We start from the raw sequence: 8,156 nt of genomic DNA on the forward strand, positions 1-8,156 counted from the left end.
TCCTTACATAGTATCCATGCAGACATTTCACACTGACTATGATGACCAGTGAGCTACTGGCTCTTGGTACAGACCTCATATACCCACTTCGGTGAACTATTATGTAGAGATCAGCCCCAAGGGATCCCTGTAAACCCTCTGCCAGTTGGCACCAAGGGGTCCCTGGGTCACATACACCTGGCCCCCAAACCCCCTCTCTGGGCTGGCTCAGCTCCTCTGTCCTATATGGAGGGAACTCAAGCCAAGGCCCTGCTATACAGCTGTCTGCAGTGTGCTGAGAGGGTGAGTGCCAATTTCACAGCAGACTGCTGGGAACCAGGCACAAACCCCAAACTGGCTGAGAGTTCTAGACTCAGATTTCACCAACCAAACATCCAGTGTAAACTCCTCCGGCACTGTAACAGCCTAACTGAGTCTCAGACAGGCCCCTGGGGGACTCCAGTCTGTCTCGCCACCCAGCTGAGCCTGCCTGTGTGATAGAAGGTCCTTTACACCCAGAATCACAGCAATATTCAGATTACTCCCACATCCAAAGATCCAGTCACTTACCCCAGGTCAACTGCTCCTTAGATCTCACACCAAGACAGCCCTTGTAGCCAATATTATATGACAATTCATTAAAAAGGAAAGCTGTTATTTATAAAGTTAAAGCAGGTAAGCATGTAAATACAAATAGGTTACAAATCTTAATTTTCAAAAGGTAACAGAAGCACCTAGAGCAGTGATACTCAGACCTCAGTGGTTCAGGAGCCAAATTAGAAAACATTACCCAAAAGAGCCACAGGAGTGTGAATCCATTGTTTCATTTGCTATAGTGCAATCCCTATTTAAACAGTATGACAGGGGAAATATTTAGTTATATATATAAATTATTCCCAAAGCAAATAAATTAACATAGTGAAAGTTGATAACTTAACCCTTAACATAGTAAAAGCATCCTGATTGGTTAATAATTAAGTCACCCAGTGTTTTAATATCATGTGCTATAAAGACACAGGAGACACATAAAGAGCCATTTGTGAGCTGCAGTCTGAATATCACTGGTCTGTACTAAGCTCTGTGTCCTTTAGGGCTAACCTAGGCTAAGCAGCTGGGGATCTCTTGCTTATGCCTAGAAAACCATGCCCCCCAGCATCCAAGCAGCACCAAGATACAGTCCCTTCTTGTATCCCACCTCCTCCTTTGTGCTCCGAGCTTTTGGGAGTTCGGCACTTCGCACTAGTTAATTCACTCTCCTGTCTGGTGATTTTCACAGTCACAGAGGCTCCCAACACAAATGCTCCAATATCACCTTACAATGTGCAGTGGCATAGCCAGGTTCTAACAACAGGGGGAGCGAACACATTAAAAAAAGGCGCCACCTGACATATCAAATTACTAATTACATACTCATATTCGTTATACATATTTATTTTGTACTTTAAATAAAAACACAAGAATGATCCAGTCACAGAAGGGTTTGCACAGCCAGCATTTCACAGGAGAACTTTAGATGATACTTAGATATACTTCAGATTCTAGAAAGTAAACGACAGAATACAGTAGCTTATAATTGTCACAGGTTTAAAAAGAATACTGGCCATTTTTTCCAGTTACTAATTTCATTTTAAAATCAGTGAAATGCACTTTATTTATAATAGATCGTAATACTAAAGCCACCAAAAACACATGAAAAGTACAAGTTTTATGAGAATTGGTGAGTGGAGATCTCATGGCTCTTCAGGGTTGGACAAAGCAGTAATTTCCCTTAAAGTAGCTTTATTTTCAGCTTTGCCAACAGGGGCTGCTAACAGGGAGTTTCGCAAGGGAGTGAGAAGGGAGCGGGGTCCCATGCCGGTTCTATCTGTTTCCCTTTATTCCCCTTAAAACCTATAAGCCAAACTACATTCAAAACTTCTTGCTTTAAACAACCCTTTCATTAACTAGAAGAAAATGCAGGCAGAAGCCCAGCAGCAGAGTGGGGGCTATCCAGTTTATTGTGCTGAGTGTAGCATGTATGATTACCTGCCCTGTGGGTGGGTGGCGTACATGTGCATTTGGTGCAAGGAGCTCCTGGCTCTCAGAGACCACGTACGGACTTTGGAGGGCAGGGTGGCAGAACTGGAGGAGCTAAGAGAGGCATTTTGATGAGGCTTTCCGGAACACTGTAGAATTGTCACACCTCTAGTCAGACAGTCCCTGTGCTGTTGAGGAGGAAGAACGGCCCAGGGAAGCAGAGCAGTCAACAGGAGCAGAGGGAAACCTTCCCATAGTTGGGATCCTCCTTCCAGATGGTGCTGGGGTTGCCTCTCGCACTGAGGTTACCTCTCCGGGGGAGGAAACTCCAGTTGCTAGGGAAAGGCAGGTGTTAGTCATGGGAGATTCAATCATTAGAAACGTAGATAGCTGGGTTTGTGATGACTGGGCGAACCGTGTGGTCACTTGCCTGCCTGGTGCGAAGGTTGTGGATCTCTCGAGGCATCTAGACAGACTTATGTGTAGTGCTGGGGAGGAGCCGGTGGTCGTGGTACATGTAGGTACCAATGACATCGGGAAGGGTAGGAGAGATGTCCTGGAGGCCAAATTTAGGCTGCTAGGGAAGAGACTGAAATCCAGGACCTCTACAGTGGCATTCTCAGAAATGCTCCCAGTTCCATGTACAGAGCCAGGTAGCCAGGCAGAGCTTCGGAGTCTCAATGCGTGGATGAGACGATGGTGTAGAGGGGAGGGGTTTATGTTCATTAGGAACTGGGGAAACTTTTAGGATGGGGGGAGCCTATACAGGAGAGATGGGCTCCACCTAAACCAAAGTGGAACCAGACTGCTGGCACTAAACATTAAAAAGGTTGTAGAGCAGTTTTTAAACTAGGAGATGGGGGAAGCTAACTGCTGCAGAGGAGCATGTGGATCGGACACAGACTTCTCTTAGGGGAGAGTCTGATGTTAGGGAATCTCCAGGTTATAGTCAGGAGCAGAGGACGGAAGAGGATAATGTAAGGGCCGGATCAGATGATAAACAGTCACATAAAAAAGAATCTGACACATCGGAAAAGGGCAGACAAATAAACAGGGACAAGTTTTTAAAGTGCTTGTACACAAATGCTAGAAGTCTAGAGTGCCTTGTGATAAAGGAGGATATTGATATAATAGGCATCACAGAAACCTGGTGGACTGAGAGCAATCAATGGGACACAATCATTCTGGGGTACAAAATATATCGGAAGGACAGAACAGGTCATGCGGGGGGGGGGGCGGGAGTGGCAGTATATGTGAAAGAAAATGTAGAATCAAATGAACTAAAAATCTTAAGTGAATCCACATGTTCCATAGAATCTCTATGGATAGAAATGTCATGCTCTATTTAAAAAGGGCTCTAGGGGCTCTAACGTCGGTACTGGGCAAATTAGTCCAAACAATAGTTAAGAATAAAATTATCAGACACATAGAAGAACATAAATTGTTGGGCAAAAGTCAACATGGTTTCTATGAAAGGAAATCATGTCTTACTAATCTATTAGAGTTCTTTGAAGGGGTCAACAAACATGTGGACAAGGGGGATCCAGTGGACATAGTGTACTTAGATTTCCAGAAAGCCTTTGACAAGGTCCCTCACCAAAGGCTCTTACATAAATTAAGTTGTCATGAGATAAAAGAGAAGGACCTTTCATGGATTGAGAACTGGTTAAAAGACAGGGAACAAAGGCTAGGAATTAATGGTAAATTCTCAGAATGGAGAAGGGTAACTAGTGGTGTTCCCTATGGGTCAGTCCTAGGACCAATCCTATTCAATTTATTCATAAATGATCTGGAGAAAGGGGTAAACAGTGAGGTGGCAAAGTTTGCAGATGATATGAAACTGCTCAAGACAGTTAAGACCAAAGCAGATTGTGAAGAACTTCAAAAAGATCTCACAAAACTAAGTGCTTGGGCAACAAAATGGCAAATGAAATTTAATGTGGATAAATGTAAAGTAATGCACATTGGAAAAAATAACCCCAACTATACATAAAACATGATGGGGGCTAATGTAGCTACGAGTCAGGAAAAAGATCTTGGAGTCATCCTGGACAGTTCTCTGAAGATGTCCACGCAGTGTGCAGAGGCGGTCAAAAAAGAAAACAGGATGTTAGAAATCATTAAAAAGGGGATAGAGAATAAGACTGAGAATATATTATTGCCCTTATATAAATCCATGGTATGCCCACATCTCGAATACTGTGTACAGATGTGGTCTCCTCATCTCAAAAAAGATATACTGGCACTAGAAAAGGTTCAGAAAAGGGCAACTAAAATGATTAGGGGTTTGGAGAGGGTCCCATATGAGGAGAGATTAAAGAGGCTAGGACTCTTCAGCTTTGAAAAGAGGAGACCAAGGGGGGATATGATAGAGGTATATAAAATCATGAGTGATGGGGAGAAAGTGGATAAGGAAAAGTTATTTACTTATTCCCATAATACAAGAACTAGGGGTCACCAAATGAAATTAATAGGCAGCAGGTTTAAAACAAATAAAAGGAAGTTCTTCTTCACACAGCACACAGTCAACTTGTGGAACTCCTTGCCTGAGGAGGTTGTGAAGGCTAGGACTATAACAGCATTTAAAAGAGAACTGGATAAATTCATGGTGGTTAAGTCCATTAAGGGCTATTAGCCAGGATAGGTAAGGAATGGTGTCCCTAGCCTCTGTTTGTCAGAGGATGGAGATGGATGGCAGGAGAGAGATCACTTGATCATCACCTGTTAGGTTCACTCCCTCTGGGGCACCTGGCATTGGCCCTGTCAGTAGACAGATACTGGGCTAAATGGACCTTTGGTCTGACCCGGTACAGCCGTTCTTATGTCTTTTGTTTAAAAAACCCATCTCTATGACACAGGTTGGCAATCTAACATTTTTGAAACACTGAGAACTGAAAGTTAGGGTTTTTAACCAATTTAAGCTGTGTACACACACACACACACACACACACACACTAATTTGTGCAAGGGTTTGACAAGGCTGAGTTCCAGCACCTGTAAGCTTGGCAATTCATAGCCCTGGTACCTTTGGGCTTGCTGCACCAGTTATGAAAGTAAAAAAATTGCTTGAGCCCTGGCACCTTTCATTATGGTAGGGGCAGTGTGCTGGGAGAGAAGCTGAGCCCTGCTTATGGGGTGGGGTTTCTCTGCTTAGGGGTCCTATAAAGGGAGCCAGCCAGTCAGGCAGCAGCATAGACAGCTGCAGCAGCACAGCAGCCAGCAAACAGAGCTGTAAACAGGGGAGTTTCACTGGGAGTTTGCGGGGGAGACTTAGAGACCTAGGCAGAGGAATTGATAGCCTAGTGAAGGGAGGGGGTGGTGGTCTGTCAGTGTTCTGGTGCCTGTTGGGGGTTTGTTTTGGTTTGTGTTTCTTGTACTAACAGGTTTTAGGTGGGAAGGCTATGACCGATACAGAGGCAGCAGTGAAAGACACAATGAGGATGGCTGGATGTGGAAGCTGCGGCATTTACACGATCCTGGAGGGGGTACCTGAAAAGAGTTTCATCTGCATGAAGTGTCGCCTGATAGAGCTGATGGAAGAAAAGATCCGAGGACTGGAGATGCAGGTGGAAACTCTGCTCGAGTTTAGAAGGGGGTTCGAGCAGATAATGGAGCAAAAACATGAGGAGGCTGAAGGGATAAGCTCAACTTGCAGATGGAAGCAGGACCAAAGAACTCTGAGGGGAGACTGCTGGGTGAGGCAAGTGGATGGTGGAAGCATGTGACTAAGAGAACCAGGCAGAGGCAAAGACGGGCCAGTGAAGGAGAAACAGAGCTCAGGGACAGGTTTGCAAAGTTGGAAAATGAAGAAGGGGCACAGCAGGTGGTCGCTGAAGGTGAGAGGGCAAGGAAAAAGAGAAGAGCAGCTAGTCCTATAGGATGAGGGGAAGAGTCAATGGAGATGACACCAAACATGAGCTCCAGGAGGATACGGGATGGGTTGCAGAGGATTGCAAGGGTGAATAGGAATCGAGAGGACTTGCAGCCAGTGGGGGTGCAGGGGATAGACTGGAGAATCACACTGTCACCAGGAAAAGGCAGGTCTACGTGATTGGGGACTCCTTACTGAAAAGAATAGACGGCCTGTAACTAGAGCTGATCCGGAGAACAGAAGGGTGGGCTGTCTGCCGGGTGCTAAGATACGGGATGTGGACCTGAGGCTGAAAAGGATCCTAACGGGAGCAGGAAAGAATCCGTTGATTGTCCTTCATGTGGGAACAAATGATACGGACAGATTCTCGCTGGAATGTATCAAGGGAGACTATGCCAGGTTGGGAAAGGTTTCAGAGTAGCAGCCGTGTTAGTCTGTATCCGCAAAAAGAACAGGAGTACTTGTGGCACCTTAAAGACTAACAAATTTATTTTAGCATGAGCTTTCGTGAGCTGCAGCTCACTTCTTCGGATGCATAGAATGGAACACACAGACAGGAGATATTTATACATACAAAGAACATGAAAAGGTGAAAGTATGCATACCAACAGACAGAGTCTAATCAATTGAGATGAGCTATCGTTAGCAGGAGGAAAAAAAACTTTTTGAAGTGATGATTAAGATAGCCCATAGAAGGTGTGAGGAGAACTTAACATAGGGAAATAGATTCAATTGGTGTAATGACCCAACCATTCCCAGTCTTTGTTTAGGCCACAGTTAATAGTATCTAGTTTGCATATTAATTCAAGTTCAGCAGTTTCTCTTTGGAGTCTGTTTTTGAAGTTTTTTTGTTGCAAAATTGCCACCTTCAAGTCTGTCACTGAGTGGTTAGAGAGGTTGAAGTGTTCTCCCACTGGTTTCTGAATGTTATGATTCCTGATGTCAGATTTGTGTCCATTTATTCTTTTGCGTAGAGACTGTCCGGTTTGGCCAATGTACATGACAGAGGGAAAGACGCTTAAGGAAATCGCGGCTCAGGTGATCTTCAGTGGGATTCTGCCTGTTCCTAGAGAAGGGCAACAAAGGTGTGACAAGATTATGGCGATGAACAGATGGCTCAGGCAGTGGTGCTATAAGCAGGGCTTTGGGATTTATGGCCACTGGCAAGCATTCATGGACAGAGGACTGTTCTATCGGGATGGACTTCACCTGAGTAAGGAGGGAAATAGACTTCTAGGATGGAGGTTGGCACAACTGATTAAGAGAGCTTTAAACTAGGAATTTGGGGGAGATGGCTGGGAGATGTCCAGGTAATCTCCACACTGGAATTTAACATTGAGAGGGAAGAAAACAAAGTAAGAGAGGATACAGCCGTGGGCAGAAGAATGGACATAAGGAGGAAGGGTAGTGTAGATACCAGTCTAATAGGTGATACTGGTGGTAGAATGTCTGTGCCTAACCAGGTAAAGAATGTCAGTGAAGCCAGACAGCAAGAATTAAGATGTCTGCACACTAATGCGAGGAGCCTAGGTAACAAAATGGAGGAACTAGAGTTACTGGTGCAGGAAGTGAAACCGGATATTATAGGGATAACAGAAACATGGTGGAACAGTAGTCATGACTGGAGTACAGGTATTGAAGGGTATGTGCTGTTTAGGAAAGACAGAAATAAAGGCAAAGGTGGTAGAGTAGCATTGCATATCAATGATGAGGTTAACTGTAAAGAAATAAGTGATGGAATGGATAATACAGAGTCTGTCTGGGCAAAAAATCACACTGGGAAAGAAAGCTACTAGAGCCTCCCCTGAGATAGTGCTTGGGGTGTGCTACAGACCGCCGGGATCTGATTTGGATATAGACAGAGACCTCTTTGATATTTTTAATGAAGTAAACACTAATGGGAATTGTGTGATTATGGGAGACTTTAATTTCCCAGATATAGACTGGAGGACAAGTGCTAGTAAGAATAATAGGGCTCAGATTTTTCTGGATGTGATAGCTGATGGATTTCTTCACCAAGTAGTTGAAGAACCAACAAGGGGGGATGCCATTTTAGATTTGGTTTTGGTGAGTAGTGAGGACCTCAGAAGAAATGGTTGTAGGGGATAACATTGGTTCGAGTGACCATGAGCTAATTCAGTTCAAACTAGATGGAAGGATAAACAAAAATAGATCTGGGACTAGGGTTTCTGATTTCCAAAGGGCTACCTTTAAAGAATTAAGGAAATTAGTTAGGGAAGTGGATTGGACTGAAGAACTTGGGGATCTAAAGGTGGAGGCGGCCTGAAAT

This window comes from Mauremys mutica, chromosome 12 (assembly GCF_020497125.1).
Source record: "Mauremys mutica isolate MM-2020 ecotype Southern chromosome 12, ASM2049712v1, whole genome shotgun sequence".
In the NCBI taxonomy this organism is placed as follows: domain Eukaryota; kingdom Metazoa; phylum Chordata; order Testudines; family Geoemydidae; genus Mauremys; species Mauremys mutica.